Here is an 18392-nt window from a genome sequence, read left to right as displayed (position 1 = left end):
AAAAAACACAAATTGGAACCAAACAGAATAAACTTATTTCATGGCGACCGTGACAGGACCACAAGGAGCAGCGAATCGGGAAGATTAATAATACAATGAGGATACAAGGAGGATATACACAAAAAACACGTCTGAGTGAGTAGAGTGTGCGTGATGGTACGTGGAGGTCAGAAGAATAAAATTAATAAAAGAATAGCCCGCATAAAGTGGCTGCTATTTGCTCAATCAACACCGCCCGCGTGGACGACGGCGCAAAAACTTTATAATGAGCTTGAATTTTTAAAGGAAACCCTCCAAAATAGAGTACCACAAGGCACAACTCACTCAGCAACCCAAATACAAATAATAAATGAAAAACTAAAACGAAACCAAATATTCCCAAGCCACTGCCGAAACGACCACAAGTCTGCCCGACCGACTGCCCCGGACCTCTCAACTCTGCGGCATGCAATTCCGCATGCATGAAGCCGAAGACCAGTGCGAAGACCAGCACCGGTACCGCCTGAGCCCATAGGCCCAGGACAGCAGCAGCAGATATCAAGCGTGGGAGGCACGACCGCCACCTGCGCCTTCGAAGGAGCGTCAGCGTAGCCAAACCGGCGACGACCAGTTGACGTAGAAGAAAGAAAGAGAAACCAACCAAGCTGGAAGCACACATTTTTTTTTACCCATGCACTGCGTTGCATAATTTTTTTGATTGCACTATGATGCATATTTATACCCATTACTCGTAGAGTAAAAGGGTATATTGTATTCGTGCAAAAGTATGTAACAGCTAGAAGGAAGCGTTTCCGACCCTATAAAGTATATATATTCTTGATCAGGGTCCCTAGCCGAGTCGATATAGCCATGTCCGTCTGTCCGTCTGTCTGTCCGTCCGTATGAACGCTGAGATCTCGGAAACTATAAAAGCTAGAAGATTGGCATTTTGCATGCAGATTCTAGGAGTTCCTACGCAGCGCAAGTTTGTTTCAAAAAGGTGCCACGCCCCCTTAAACGCCCACAATCGCTTGTATACGATTTTAAAAATTTAAATATTTCGGAAAAGTAAAAATGCAGTTTTATTGTGTTTATCAATACCTATCGAAATGTAGAAGAAATTTTTCAAATCGGACCATTCGTTAAAAAGTTATGCGTGATCAAAGTTTCTATCTCCATCTCCCTCGCACTCCCTTTACCTGAGTAACGGGTATCTGATAGTCGGGGCACCCGACTATAGCGTTCTCTCTTGTTTTTTTATATAATATAATATTTTGTAAAATTGAGCGGAACCTTTTCTGCCCGATTAGATGTGTAGCCCGTAAAGCTATGCAAAAAACTAGGTAGGAAGTTTGTTAATTTAAATGCGCAGTAATGCGATAAGTAAATTTTCAATAGAAGATCATAATAATTTTAATAAAACACTTTATACACATAAAATAAAAGTATATGCAAAACCCACCAAAATGACTTTGGACATAAAAACAGTGGATTCCACTGCCAATGTCATCAACAAGGTAGAATCTAGCAACATCAATCTATATTGGGTACATATACTCTTGATAATCATTGTTGTTATCATGTGCGTCACTTTCTTTTACAAAATTTACAAGCTGCATAATAATTGTCTGAAAAAAAGGTATATGAGCCGGGGAAATGACCTGGATAAAATATAAGCAGCAAAATAAATAAATAAAAAATAAAATAAAAAAAAAAAACAGCACAAACAACAGTGATTACACATAAATATATTTCATAAATGTTAACACCTAAAATATAAGAAAATGGAATACAATAAAAATGAATAAATAAAAATAAAAAATATATATTAAATAAAAATGGCTACACTAAAAGCAATTAGAGACCCGTATGATAGGGACATTCACTTTAAAGAAAGAATTCTGCAATTAGTTTCAGCAACTTCAGTGAGCATTTATGGTTTAGAAAATTTATATATTGAAACATTTAATTTAGATACTTCTCCACTAATACATTGCACAAGCACCCAAAAGGGAATTGTATTATCCACTATTCCAGGCGTACAAGTTAGATCGGTAGTAGACGAGCACCCAATACTAGGTAGAGCAATAGTAATGACAGTTTTCAAGAAATAATTCATATCCATAATATAATGGAATGGAATTATAGACGAATGAATTATACAAGCTAAAAAAAAAAAAATATATATATATAAAAATATTTCAATATATTCTTCTTACAAAGTATGGTTAAACTAAAGGCATGGAATGGAACAAATTGTACGGGGAATTATCAAACATTAAAACTAATTTTGACAGATCATACAAGTGACTAACCCAGAATAGACCTATCCAAAAGAACACAGTTAAGAAGCATGTTGAATTATTAGTAGAGTGCTTTAATGAAGCGCGAATGCTAATACATGATCACAGGGAAAGATTAAATCAAGATCATTGGTCACAGGTATCGAAACTTTTGATACGACTACGATCTAATTTAATATTTGTTAAACAAAAGTTCAGTTGAGAAATATCGGTACCAACCGTTTTAAACACTCCAATAGCAGTTGACACTGCACCTGACCCGGAATCAACAGAAACGAACGAATCGGAGTCAGAAGAGCTTCCCGAAGTAAACCTCAAAATAAAAGATGACGATTTGAATAATCTTACTATTCCGGCTATATACACTGATCTGGACAATTCAATACTTCAGATACTTCGAGTGTAATAGAAAACAAAATAAGTAACTCTATCACAATGGCACAATCAAATATTGATTTTATTAATACAGCATCCAAGCTTATACCAGTTTTTGATGGTAAGGCTGAAAATTTAACAAGCTTTATTGATGCTTTACAAATAATAGAATCAATAAAAGGCGAGCACGAAGAATTAGCTGTTTCCATAATTAAAACAAAGCTAAAAGGTGTCGCCAGAAATCTAATCGGTAATGAAACAACAATTACTGAAGTGATTTCCAGACTAAGAGGCAACGTCAAAGGCGAAACTGTAGAAGTATTATCAGCGAAGCTGATGAGCCTACAGCAGCGCAATAAAACTGCTAACCAATACACACAAGAAATTGAGCAGATGACGAAAGCCTTAGAAGCTAGCCAGAAGTTATTCCACGCAACATGCAGTCAAGGCAATGACTAAAAATTGCTCAATTGATAAGGTAAAACTTATCATGCAAGCTGGCACCTTTAGTACTATGAACGATGCCGTTTACAAATTTGTCAATAGTTGCACTGAAGCAACTGGACAGTCAAACACCGTCCTATATTTCAAGAACTATCCACAGCGTCTCAAATCGCGGACGTGGAAATTATAGAGGTAATTTTCGTGGTAATCACAATAACTACAACAACAATAACTACAACAACAATAACTATAACAACAATTACCAAAATAACAATGGAGGACGAGGCCATTATAGTGGTCAGTCTTTCTCTTCGTCGTTGAGCGCTGTTGGAACGGCACGCACTCCAACGGTCAAATCTCTCAGAGGTGTTTTATACCGGAGTTAATCGGTTAATAATCCCGCTCTCTCTCTCTTTTCGTTTCTATATCGTTTCGTGGTGCCTAACATCAAAGTTATTCGGTGTTTCGCTCCCGCTCTGTCGCTCTGCTTGATCTCTCATTAAAAAGTTCTTGAGCGCTTTCGATTTTTTTGTCCGCTATAGTCCACAGTGGTCCGTGGTCAGCGAAAATGGCTTTCTGTTCATTAAAAAATTGCAAGAAAGTTATCTCGGCTGGACAGCAAAGTATTCCCTGCCATACATGTGATAAAATTTATCACGCAAAGTGTCTTGGCTATTCTGGCCTGGTTCGTGATGCCATCGATAAGAGGAGTGGCCTGCGCTACTACTGCGATGAATGCATTGTATACGAGAACCAGGCAATAAGTATTAGGCGGCTCACAAAAAGCAGTGTTACGGAATTAATCCGGAACTGCCGTAAAAATACGGACCTGCTCGTGGCGCTTGAATCTCAGCTCACTAGCCGCATGCTAGCTGAGCCCGATTCCCCAAAGCGCAAAAAAGTCGCGGTCGGTGGGCATTCTACGGCAGGTGCTGTGCAACCTGCTGCCCGCGATTCGACTCCAGCTCAGCTGCCAATCTTAGGCGCCACTCAAATGGTACTAAGATCGGGGGCAAAAAAGTGATTCGGTGTCCGAAGTTGCTGGAATCGATGTGGCTCCGCTAGGTACTTCCGCTCTGTCCGATCAAAATAATGTAGTGGCCCCAACACCTCATGTAGACTTAACGTCCGGATTACCGGCCGATACTGGTAGTACAGATACAAATTCTGTAGTACCAAAAAGGGTTGCATGTGTTGTACCAAAAACGGTTACTTGTGTTCGGGTGCCCCAGCTAAAACATGTATTTGTTTCACGGCTCGCCCCAGACCTCTCATCACTGGATATTACGGCTTATATCCGTAACAAAATCCAAGTTGATGATTTGAAGGTCGAACAATTTAAATTTTCTTATGCTAGGAAAGTATCATCATTTAAGATTGGTATTCCTTGTGCTCTTTTTGCATCTGTGTGTTCCACCAGTTTCTGGCCCGAGGGCATATTTGTAAAAGAGTACGAAGCTAAGAGAAAAAAGAATAGTTCAGGGAAATGGAAAACACCATTAAAGAACCATCCCCAGCGCCCTCCACATCCTCTTCTGTCCCAAAAACTAGCCTCCTCTTTTCTTCTTTGCTATCAGAATACAAGAGGCTTACTTAGTAAGCTGACTAAATTGTATTCGGATAGTTTTTCTTTCCCATATAATATTATGGTATGTACAGAGACCTGGTTAAGGCCGGATATTCTTAGCTCCGAAATTCTCCCGGGTAAGTACACAATTTATAGGCTTGATCGTCAGTCCAGACGGGGAGGTGGAGTCCTGATTGCTGTCGACTCCACCTTTTCGTCGGAATTACTAACTTTCGAAGAATTTTATGACATCGAATTCCTAGGTATAAAATTATCGTTTCCCGGTAGTTTTGTATATATTACTTGTTCATATATCCCACCATCATCTGAGTTCCCTATTTACGCAAATCACCTTTCCGTTATTCAGTCCATTTCCAAAAAACTGTCGGATCGAGATCAGTTAATTGTATTAGGTGATTTTAATATACCTAGTGCGACATGGTCCCCTGACGAAAACTCTAACATTTTACTTCCTTTAGCGCAGCATGACTTTATTGACGGCTTGCTTGACATTGCGCTATCCCAAGTGAACCATGTTAAGAACTCCTTAGGACGTTTACTGGACTTGTGTTTTGTTTCAAATTCAGAAGGCGTTTGCCTATCAAGAACGTCACCACTTACACAACCGGAAGATCCTTATCATCCAACTCTAGAGCTGACTGTAGACGCAAGAACAGAGCTGAATAAAAAATCCGAAAAGTCGGTTAAACGAATCCGCTGCTTTCGTAAGGCAAACTTTCATCTTTTAAATACTTTTATATCCGGCTATGACTGGTCCGAATTTTATTCATGCACTAACGTGGCTAAGGCCGTTAATATCTTTTATAATGCATTGAATTCCTTCTTTTATCTGTGTGTTCCGTTATACTATCCGTCAATTTCAAATAAACCTCCATGGTTTAATAAAGAGTTGTCACACCTAAAAAATATTAAGTCCAGACTTTTCAATAAATTTAAAATGTGCGGTTCACAATCTGCCTTCTCTCGGTACCTAAGGGCTCGGTCAAATTTTATCGTGCTTAACGCCCGGTGTTATAAAAGCTATTTGACTCGTTGTAGGGTCCAATTTTCACAAGATCCAAAACAGTTTTATAATTTTGTTAACACTAAGCGTAAATCAGCCTGTTACCCTGCATCACTATCATTCGAAAACTCTACGGCAAATTCTGATCAGGCAATTGCCGATCTATTTGCCCAGTTTTTCCAGACAACATATTCTGTTTCATCCCGTCCAAATCCGTCTTATTCAAATGCCATACCCAAGTCGAACTTGATTTTTTGTCCGAGGTTAAGCGAAAGCTCCCTTCTTTTGGATCTTCATAAAGTTAAGCCTGTCTATTCACCGGGTCCGGACGGAGTTCCAGGCTGCGTGCTGAGGTACTGTGCTGAAACTCTGTGTAGACCTCTGTACAAATTGTTTACCTTGTCTTTAAAAACATCTCATTTCCCACTTATTTGGAAGGAGTCATTTGTCATTCCCCTTCATAAGAAAGGAAATAAATGCAATACAAGTAATTACAGAGGCATATCCAAATTATCCGCCATCCCAAAGCTTTTCGAAAACACTATTACACCCCATTTGCAACATCTTTGTAGATCGATTATATCTCCATGTCAACATGGATTTATAAGGCGAAGATCTACGACGACAAACCTCTTGGAGCTAACGTCTTTTGTAATAAATGGCTTTAGAAAGAACATGCAGACTGACGTAGTTTACACTGACTTTAGTAAAGCGTTTGATTCAGTAAATCACTCGCTACTTGTATTAAAGCTAGACTTATTAGGGTTTCCATGTGATCTTCTAACATGGATCTCAAGTTATCTGAGTGGTAGGACTCAACGAGTCCTCTTTAAAAACTCGATCTCTGATTTGATCCGAGTTACTTCAGGCGTCCCACAAGGAAGCCACCTTGGCCCACTTCTTTTTACTTTATTTATAAACGATCTCCCTCTAGTCTTGACAAAGTCGCGTGTCCTTATGTACGCAGATGACGTTAAGTTATGCCTGCAATATAACGAAATTTCTAGCAGTTCAGACTTACAATCTGACCTAAACGCTTTTCAAACATGGTGTTGTGAAAATCTTTTGGATTTAAATAGCGCTAAGTGCAAAGTAATGACATTTTTTCGGGTGAACCCACAATATGCAACGTATACGCTGGGTGGTTGCGCGTTGTCTAGAATTACGCATGTCGATGACCTTGGCGTCCTCCTTGACCCTAAACTTAAGTTTTGTGACCATATTACTTCTATGGTGAATAAAGCCAGGGGTGTACTTGGATTTATTAAGAGGTGGTCAAAGGAATTCGATGATCCCTATGTTACAAAGACTCTCTTCATTTCACTAGTCCGTCCAATCCTGGAGTACTGTTCTGCAGTTTGGAGTCCTCAGTATGGTGTACATATAGACCGGATAGAGTCTGTGCAAAAGAACTTTTTATTATTTGCTCTACGGGGCCTTAACTGGAATGCAAGCCTTATTTTACCATCCTACTCTAGTAGACTTCTCCTAATTAATCTACCATCCTTAGTAAACCGTAGAACGATGCTTGGCACAACTTTTATCTATAAACTTATTCACGGGGATGTGGAGAGTCCCGAGTTACTGGGTCGCATAAGCTTCTCCGTGCCTAATAGAATTACCAGGAACTATGTTCCTCTTACATTAAATATTTGTAGATCTAACTTTGATATGCATGAACCGTTTAGAGTACTGTGTAACGACTATAATAGACTATACCACATTATTTCTACTACCGACTCTTTGCCAAGCCTAAAATCATTAATTTTATCTTACCTAGCACAAAATTAGTATTAGTATTAGTCTCGTACGTATTTGTAATCTTAGTCTGTCCGCTTCTACATTGTGCTTTTAACTTCTCGCGATCTCGTTTTTACGCCTATTAGGCTCCGCGCGTAACAAGCACTGCTTGGTGTCGTAAGGGCCACTTGTTTGCGCTGATCATAGTGCATCAACGTCCGAAAAATATAGAGGTGGTAGTAACTCGAACCGAGGCCACAATGGCAATAACCAAAGCAATGTCAGAATAACCCAAAATACTAATCAAAACACATCGGAAAACTCCCAAAGCCCTTTAAATACTCAACAATAAAAGAAGTCAGAGTTCACACCATTAATCTCAGCCAAAATATATTCGTTTCATTTTTCAATGTAGCTACTGGAAAAGAACTTATCTTTTTAATAGACACAGGTGCAGACATTTCCATTTTAAAAGAAACTTCGGATAACTTCCAAAACATCCAAGATGATTACATCATAGACATAAAAGGCATAAGTAAAGAAATAACCAAATCCCAAGGTTTAGTTTCTATGGAGATACAGACAACTAAATACATAATTCCACACGATTTTCATATCGTAAATTCACATTTCCCAATTCCATGCGATGGAATATTAGGCATCGACTTTATTAAAAAATACAACTGTCAATTAGACTTCAAGCCATCTGAAGATTGGCTCATAATTAGACCCAATAATTTAAAATTTCCAATTAATGTACCAATAGCTCATAGTTCTGGCAATAATTCAATACTTCTGCCAGCAAGATCCCAAGTTATTCGGAAAATTGAACTTAATTCAAAAGAAGACAGTGTATTAATTCCAAATCAGGAAATCCAGCATGGTATTTACGTTGCAAATACCATAGCAACATCCAATAATGCCTTCATAAGATTAATAAACACAACAAATACCGACCAAGTAGTCAGTACAGATAACCTAACATATGAATCACTTTCGAACTACGATGTAGTCAACACAAATCCAGACAATAGAAAAAAATCCGTACTATCACAACTTTCAAAAAACTTCCCTCCACAGTTCAAGGCACAGCTTTCTAGCTTATGCACCCAGTATAGCGATATATTCGGATTGGAAACCGAATCAGTAACCACAAATAATTTTTATAAACAGAAACTGAGATTAAAAGATGATGAACCAGTCTATATAAAGAACTATCGAAGCCCACACAGTCAGGTGAACGAAATACAAAAGCAAGTAGGAAAATTAATCTCTGACGGGATTGTCGAACCGTCAGTATCCGAATATAATAGCCCATTGTTACTTGTTCCTAAGAAATCATCCCCCGGGTCAAATGTAAAGAAAAGGCGATTAGTAATTGACTACCGCCAGATTAATAAAAATTACTATCTGATAAATTCCCATTACCTAGAATTGATGATATTTTAGATCAACTAGGTCGACAAAATACTTTTCATGTCTTGACTTAATGTCAGGATTCCATCAAATTGAACTAGAAAAAGGTTCAAGAGATATAACGTCTTTTTCAACGAGCAACGGCTCATATCGCTTCACGCGATTACCATTCGGATTAAAAATAGCTCCTAATTCGTTTCAGAGGATGATGACTATTGCGTTCTCTGGTCTAGAACCTTCTCAAGCATTCCTTTATATGGATAACTTAATAGTAATTGGTTGTTCCGAAAAACATATGCTTAAGAACTTAACAGATGTTTTTGAGAAATGTAGGAAATACAACCTAAAGTTACATCCAGAAAAATGTTCATTTTTTATGCATGAAGTGACTTTTCTAGGTCATAAATGCACTGATAAAGGAATACTTCCAGATGACAAGAAATACGATGTCATTATGAACTACCCAGTTCCGCACGACGCGGACAGTGCTAGACGTTTCATAGCATTCTGTAACTATTATAGACGTTTTATAAAAAATTTCGCCGACTATTCACGGCACATAACAAGATTATGTAAAAAGAATGTTCCTTTTAAATGGACGGATGAGTGTGAATATGCATTTCAATACTTAAAAACAAAACTTATGGAACCTACCTTGCTACAATATCCAGATTTCACTAAAGAATTCTGTATAATAACAGATGCAAGTAAGCAAGCATGTGGAGCGGTTTTAACTCAAAACCATAATGGTCTCCAACTTCCCATTGCATACGCATCAAGAGCATTTACAACAGGTGAAAGTAACAAATGTACTACTGAGCAGGAATTAGCTGCAATTCATTGGGCGATATTACATTTCAGACCATATATATATGGAAAACATTTCTTAATAAAAACAGACCATAGACCTTTAACATACCTTTTCTCAATGATCAACCCCAGTTCTAAACTGACACGTATAGGCTCGAACTAGAAGAATACGACTTTACAATCGAATATTTAAAGGAAAAGATAATTATGTAGCTGATGCGTTATCAAGGATAACCATCAAAGATCTACAAAATATAATTGGAAATATATTGAAAGTCACTACTAGATATCAAAGTAGACAAAAATTCCGCGCGGAAAATCAAGAACAAGAATTGCCTATGCAATCTCTAAATAAAGCTTCCAAGCCCAACGTATACGACGTCATAAACAATGATGAAGTACGTAAAGTAGTGACCTTGCAGATAAAAAATACGTTATGTTTATTTAAACAAGGCAGAAAAATTACTGCAAGATATGATGTTAGCGATTTATATACTAATGGAGTTATTGACTTAGATCAATTTTTCCAAAGGCTTGAAATGCAAGCCGGTATACATAAAATCAGCCAACTCAAAGTGGCACCGTGGGAAAATATCTTTGAACATACTTCAATAGATAATTTCAAATTAATGGGCAATACAATCTTGAAAACATTAAGAGTAGCGCTACCCAACCCGGTGACCCAAATAACAAATTTAAAAGAAAAAGAAGCAATTTTGTCTACATTTCATGATGATCCAATTCAAGGAGGTCATACTGGCATATCAAAAACTTTGGCCAAAGTAAAAAGACACTATTACTGGAAAAGTATGTCTAAAGATATAACTGAGTACGTAAGAAAATGTAAAAAAATGCCAGAAAGCCAAAATAACTAAACACACAAAGACCCCTTTAACAATTACAGACACACCAATAAATGCTTTCGACAGAGTGATAGTGGACACAATTGGTCCACTACCAAAATCAGAAAATGGCAATGAGTATACAGTCACTTTAATATGTGATTTAACTAAGTATTTAGTTGCCATACCTGTTCCGAATAAAAATGCTAATACTGTCTGTTTACGCCGCTCTCCCCTCGTTTAAACTGCCCGCGCTTCCCTCGTAGCGAATGCCCACTCGCCCGCACTGGATGCTCGCGACTCCAGGCTCTCCCGCTATCCAGGCTCTCCCGCTCTCCCGCTCTCCCGCACTGGAAGCTTGCGATTCCAGGCTCTCCCGCCTTCCCGCTCCCGGAATTTGTCCACGGCGCTTTGAAACGCAGCGCTCAATTAGGTTTAAGTTAGTCTTTCATTGTCTCAAGAGTGAAATACATTGCCCGGCCGGTCCGCGCTATAAAACGAAAACCACATCGAGTTTTCTTTTCCTGCCTTTGCGCACCGCGATCGTCGAGTGTTTCTCTTCATCATCTATTCCACAGCTTGCCACCCGGCTACGTTCAACAGCCGCAACGCCCGACGAAGCTGCCCCCCAAGCGACGATCATCCCCGAAGCCCCATCTCTTCATTTTTTGGTCCTTCGAGCCGGATAAGTGCCAATTTATTAATTTTTTTATTAACTGCCGGTCGACAGTCAGCCATTCGAAGAACATAATTCGTTTGACTTTCTGTACGATTTGTCTAAAATCCAAGTCCGATTTAATCCGACGACGGCAGTTAGTAAATTACAATTCCAATTCCGTCTTTTATTTCTTCGTTCTCTTTTAACGTGCGGCCATATTGCCTATTTTCTAATTCCTTTTCGTGTGCATATTGATGTACAAAATTCATATTCGCATTTGGCCGTACATCCACTAAATATACATCCACCATCAAATCGAAGAAAATAAAAAAAAATATAAATCCAAATTAAAGTGTGCAAATAAAAAGTCAAGCGTACAGTGAAAAATAAATTAATTTCAAAAAAATTCAGTGAACAGTGAAAAATAAATTAATTTCAAAATTGAGTTCCAATTAATTCTCCACAAAAAGTGAAACAAAAATTAAGTGTTCCGCAATTTCGGCCCACAAATATTTTTGATATTAATTTTTTATTGTACATCCGCTGTGACAATATTTGCTTACATTATTAAAAATCCAAATACAGTCCACAATAAATCGAAAATTTACAACACATACCCGCCGGCAAAATTTACAATAAAATTTTCCGCCATATTGATTACATATATTACATCCATATTACATATATTACATCCATATTCATATATTACATCCATATTACATATATTACATATTTCATATATATATACATACATACATTTATACATATTTTTCTACATAACTACACCCCAATTCCGAAAGCTCAAGTATTTCCGTCGGCCATCCAATAAATATATATTAAATAAATTCCTAAAGCCGACGTGAAATAACTTTTGTGTCTCAGTGTGTTTTTTCTTAGTTACATATTTTGGGCACTATCATTCCATACATCTACACATACACGCAAATTGCAGTACCGCAAAAAGCTCGATAATCCCGCGCATTCCCGCGTCACCAATACACAGCCCGCAAAAGTTCGGGCAGTGGTTTTTTTTCAATCATCCCATAAATAAATTCCAACAAAATTAATAAACACCAAGTTCCACTCCAATAAAATATAAAATACTGTCGCCATCGCGGAACTAGTGGAATCAATTTATTAATTTATTGATTTTATTAATTTGTTTCTTCGGTTTCACATTTTTTTTCCAAAAAAAAAAAAAAACGCCCTTTCCAGTATTTTTTTCTTATTTCTTGAGCTTGGTAAATCTGCATATATATCGATACTCAATTTTTTCTTTTGGGGATAAAAAAGAAAAATTCAAAAAAATACCACCCGCATACCACTGAAAGGTATTATTTTTTGTTTTTTTTTGTCTCCGAATATTTTTAAAATAAAGAAAAACAAAAGCAATAAACTCCAAACACTGCCGGGGACATCCAATCCCATCCTAATTCGGCCACCTACCCCCTATAAAATACTAAACGACAAATACCTCATCAAATACAGTATTTTTTCAGTATTTTTATTTTGTGGTATTTTTTTTGGTATTTTTTCCATTCTTGCTCCATCGTTCCACCAAAAGCCTGGGGAATATTTTAACCATAATTCAGCCACGCATATCGACTATTGTCGATACCCTATTTCCACCGGTCCATAAGTGGGTCCGTAATTGTTTCGCTGATTTTTGTCCGAAATATCAGCGCGCACATTCCATCCTAACAACATCCTAGTTTGGTATGTCCGGGGAAAGTTCCAACAAACTATCCCCTGTTCCATCACCGAAAATACCAAAAATCACGGTAAGGACGCCCACACCTAAAAAGGTCAAGACGCCACCTCCCAAAAAGGCTCCTTCTTCCATCGAAAGAACCACGCGAGCCAGCACAAAAATGGTTGCAACGGCTGCCGACCTCGCTATGAGCCAGTTTATTGAAGTCTCGGATCGACTGTCCGAATTGGAATCGCGGATAAATATTCCCTCGGCGGTCCCTCCTACGTTATCCGTCCTCAATATTCGCCGAGACGAAATCCGAGAGGTATGGATCCGCATCAAACAAGAATACGATGCCTGTACCGCATGCCTTGTAGCAGCCGGAGAAGGTGCAGCTGACAGCTTGCCAGTCCTCAAGGCTAAGTACGGGTATTGCTACAGCGCGTACGAAAGGTGCGGTGCCCAGATAGCAGACATGATAGCGCAAACTCCGCAACTTCCGCAACCTTCCCCAACGCCAGCTGATCCTTCTCAGACATACATTCCGTCAGGCTGCCGGCTTCCGCCGTGCGATACCGAAGTTTTTACCGGCGACTATCTTCGTTGGCCAACCTTTAGGGATCTATTCACGGCAATTTATATCAACAATCCCAGACTCACTCCTGTCGAAAAATTATTTCACCTTAATGCTAAAACGAGTGGCGACGCTCACAATATAGTTTCAAATTCACCCCTTACTAATGATGGCTTTCGATCAGCGTGGGATAACCTCACTGAGCGTTTCGAAAACAAGCGATTGTTAGTAAACAGTCAATTAAAGATACTTTTCAATGTACCGTCCGTCACACAGGAGTCTGGGTCAGCTTTGAAAGAACTTCAAAGTACCATCCAGGGTTGCCTTACTGCACTAGAAATGTCCGGTATTCAGGTCGAAACTTGGGATTGCCTCTTGGTATATATGTGCTCGTCCAAACTCCCAAAGCTTACGCTTTCCCTATGGGAGCAGTCCCTCCATAACAAAGCCGAGATCCCTACGTGTCACGAGCTGAACGTTTTCCTAACGGAGCGTCACAGGACACTAGAAGCCATAGATGATGTTCGACCATCAGGTTCTAGTCAGACTCAGCCCAGGGCATCCACTTCCAACTCGGCGTCTCGAAGAATAAATTCATACGAGACAAGGGTAGCACCTAGGCAACTTAGAGGGTGCGATCTCTGTAATAGAGAGAACCATCCTGTACGCACATGCGCCAAATTTCTCCAGATGACGGTCGACCAACGCATCGCATATATAAAAAGAAAGCAGCTGTGTTTAAACTGCTTTGCGCGGACACATCAGTTGCGCGACTGCGAAAGCGCACATAACTGCTTCACGTGCCGCGGCCGACATCACACGCTCCTACACCGAAGCAGCCCATCCCCAGCGCGCGCAAATCCAACGCCAACGCCCAGATCCAGACCAAATACTCTCGGTCCCTCGGCTGCCAGTGGCACGCAGTCAACGCTTCAGAATTATTTTGCGGCAGGCACTAGGTCAGTCCTCCTAGGCACCGCTATAATTAATATATGCCATCGAGGTTCCAATTTCCAAGCGCGAGCCTTAATAGACTCCGGATCTGAGGCGACCTTCATCACTGAGCGCCTTTTCAACCTGATTAAACTGCCGTTCCAGGTTATCCGAGCACAGGTCTCAGGACTTAATCAAACGGTCTCCGCTGAGACCAAAAAGATCTGTCAATTCACGATCCGTTCTCCAACCCGGCCTAGCTTGCAGTTAAACACCACTGCCTACGTGCTTCCACAAATAGCCGGAAATCTTCCTTCATGTCCGCTTCCGCAACATTTCCTGCGAGACCTTCCCGAACTTCCGCTAGCGGATCCAAAGTTCTATGAGAGCGCACAAATAGATATTCTAATCGGGGCCGATATACTTCCATCCATTCTACTAAGCGGTACCCGAGCGAACATCTGTGGCTCGCTTCTCGGTCAAGAGACTATTTTCGGCTGGATTCTAACAGGACCAGTACCAGCTCCGAGGCATGATCAAATATCATCCTTTTCCACGCAAGTTGCACACACGTATGAAGCGTCTCTCGATAAACTCCTCACCAAATTCTGGGAGGTGGAGGATCTGCCAGTAAAAGTGGCAAAAGAATCCGACGTGATTTGTGAGGACAATTTTCTTCGGACCACCACAAAAGACGAAACCGGCAGGTATGTCGTGAGTCTCCCTTTTCGAGATCCTGAGAACATTAATTGCTCCCTGGGACATTCCAGATCCCAGGCGCTGGCTCAATTCTTAAGAAACGAGCAGCGGCTAAAAAGGGACAGTACGTTAAAATCCAAGTACGACTCAGTTATTCAAGAATATCTCGACCTCAATCACATGAGAGAAGTCCTTCCTACCCACGATTCAGCATGTTACTACCTGCCACACCACGCAGTGTTAAAACCGGAGAGTACGACCACCAAACTTCGAGTGGTATTCAACGCCTCCAGCCCTTCAGACAATGGGGTCAGCTTAAATGATATCCTTCATGCTGGCCCGGTCCTACAGTCCGATCTAACCATCCAGATCCTGAAGTGGCGATATTTCCGATTTGTGTATAGTGCTGACATCGAGAAAATGTACCGGCAGATCTGGGTAGATCCGAAGCAGACAGCGTTCCAACGTATCTTATTCCGCGATAGGGAAGGGTACATTCGAGATTTTGAGCTAAAAACTGTTACGTTTGGGGTCAATTGTGCACCGTTCCTGGCAATTCGGGTACTGCAACAGCTGGCGACCGACGTGCAACTAACCCATCCGAGGGCGAGTAAAGTTATTCGTGGTTGCATGTATGTCGATGATGTCCTTTCGGGAGCTGACTCTGCAGAAGAGGCTCACCTCACCATTCGCGAGTTGCAGAGTGCCCTCGATTCGGCTGGTTTTCCATTAAGGAAATGGACCTCCAACCACAAAGAAGTTCTGGCTCATATCGGAACCGATCATCTTTTAAATGCCGATTTCCTCGAAATAGATACGGAAAGCACGGCGAAAACTCTCGGAGTCCGTTGGAAAGCAACATCCGATGAGTTTTTCTTCGCCCTCCCCGACCTATCCACCGAAGCTACACTCACAAAACGGCATGTTCTCTCCCAAATTGCGAAGCTGTTTGATCCAGCAGGCTGGCTCGCTCCTTTCGTGGTCTGTGCCAAGATTTTCATGCAGGAGATCTGGCTGCGTGATCTAGGGTGGGATGATGAACTTCCAATTGAACTGTGCCAAAAGTGGCGTGATTTCCTTAAAAGCTACTCAGTCCTAGATCAAGTCCGAATTCCCAGATGGGTTTCCTTCCGCCCAGAATTCCGAGTGGAACATCACGGATTCTGTGATGCCTCTCAAAAGGCGTACGGTGCTGCGATCTATGTGCGCGTCGAGATGGGGCACACGACGCTAGTGCATCTTCTCACGGCCAAGACGCGCGTGGCGCCAGTAAAAACTGTGTCGCTTCCCAGACTAGAGCTGTGTGGAGCTCTATTGCTATCCGAGATGGCCGAATCCATCCTCCCCCATATGCCGATGCTGTCCTCGAAACTCCATTGTTGGACCGATTCCACGATTGTGCTTGCATGGCTAGCCAAACCAGCATGCCAGTGGACAACGTTCGTTGCCAATCGGGTAACAAAGATCACCCAGTCCACAGAGGCAGCCAATTGGTCGCATGTTCAATCCGAACACAATCCAGCTGACTTGGCCAGTCGGGGCGTGCCATTACAAGAACTGGTCGACAACTCACTTTGGTGGCATGGGCCCACTTGGTTGCAAAAGCCACGAGATCAGTGGCCTGCCCAAAGCACCGATTTACAGGTGACCGAAGTGGAAAGGCGTCCTGTCAAGGCCCATGTTGCGTCCAGTCCGACAGAGGACATCCTTGATCGCTTTTCCAAGTTAAATAGAGCTTTACGGGTCCTTGCGTATGTCCACCGTTTTGTCCAGCGATGTAGGAAACAGTCGCCGATTCCGGAAGTCCATCTAGAAGCCCAAGAACTTGTCGCCGCTGAACGGCTCATGGTCATTAGCACTCAGCGCAGATATTTTGCTAACGAATATCGCTGCTTGAGTCAAAAGCGTCCTGTGTCCGCGGCAAGTTCCATCCTCTCCTTGAACCCTTTTCTAGATGAGAAAGGGCTTATAAGGGCGTGCGGCCGAATAACGGCCTCCGAAAATTTGCGATATGATGAACGACATCCTATAATCCTCCCGTACGAATGTGCACTCTCTCGACTACTGGTAAACTTTACGCATCTCATAACGTTGCATGGAGGTAACCAGTTAGTCGTACGTCTCACCCGGTCAAGATATTGGGTTCCGAAAATAAAGAACTTGGTAAAGGCCGTTATTAACTCCTGCAAGGTCTGCGTTATCCATAAGAAGCGATTGCAAGTTCAGATGATGGGAAGTTTTCCGAAAGAGCGAGTCTCTTTTTCCCGGCCATTCACGTACACAGGGATGGACTACGCCGGCCCTTTCGACATAAAAAATTACACAGGCAGAGCTTGCCTAATTACAAAAGGGTATGTGTTGGTTTTCGTGTGTTTCTCTACAAAGGCCATCCATCTAGAGCCTACATCCGATCTGACGACCGAGAAATTTCTCGCCGCTTTCGCTCGGTTCGTATCCAGAAGAGGTTGTCCCCGTCAAGTGCAGTCCGACAATGGGAAAACCTTTGTCGGCGCTGCCACCCTGCTCTCCCGAGATTTTCTACAAGCCGTAAAAGAGTCTGTGACTGATGCGTATAGTCATCAGCAGCTCAACTGGCAATTCATTCCTCCGGGGGCACCCCATATGGGAGGCCTGTGGGAAGCGGGTGTCAAAAGCTTCAAAACCTTGTTTTACAAGTCCACCGCTACTCGAAAGTACACTTTTGAAGAACTTTCAACCCTCCTAGCGAAAATTGAAGCTTGTCTAAATTCCAGACCGCTATCTCCTATGTCTGAAGATCCCACTGATCTCTTAGCATTGACACCAGGGCATTTTCTAGTCGGCGGACCTCTTCTGTCCATAGTGGAACCCGAATTAAAAGGGGAATCCAAGTCCATTGTAAATCGGTGGCAACACTTAAAGGCGCTCCATCAACAATTCCAAGCTCGATGGAAAGAGGAGTATCTCAAAGAGCTCCACAAGCGTAACAAGTGGCAGTCCCCGACCGCAAATCTCCGCGTTGGCGACATGGTAGTCGTCAAGGAGGACAATCTGCCCTCGAATGAGTGGCGCCTTGGCAGAATCGACTCTGTCTTTCCGGGGGCTGACGGCAATGTCCGTGTCGTCAGCATTCTCACGGCACGCAGGATTATCAAGCGTCCCGTGACCAAGGTGGTTCTTCTGCCAGGAGAACCCTCCAACCGTCTTCCTCAACCAACATCCTCCACATAATTCCCCAACAATCCTCGCCATCTAAGCATCTCAAATCATCTTTTTTTTATCCATTACTCCCTACCAGATCACATCATGGTTCCTCGTCCACGCAGCGCTCAGGCATTGGAAAGCAGACGCACTCG

General features: G+C 41.4%; 1 pseudogene; it reads left to right on the top strand.

Annotated features, from left to right (window-relative positions):
* The first annotated feature begins 1445 nt into the window (after positions 1-1445).
* Positions 1446-17777, top strand: LOC123037084 (annotated as a pseudogene).
* Positions 17778-18392: the final 615 nt, after the last annotated feature.

This window comes from Drosophila rhopaloa, unplaced genomic scaffold, assembly GCF_018152115.1.
Source record: "Drosophila rhopaloa isolate 14029-0021.01 unplaced genomic scaffold, ASM1815211v1 contig_116, whole genome shotgun sequence".
Lineage (NCBI taxonomy): Eukaryota > Metazoa > Arthropoda > Insecta > Diptera > Drosophilidae > Drosophila > Drosophila rhopaloa.
Note: the sequence above shows the minus strand (reverse complement) of the source record. Positions and strands in the feature narration are given on the sequence as shown.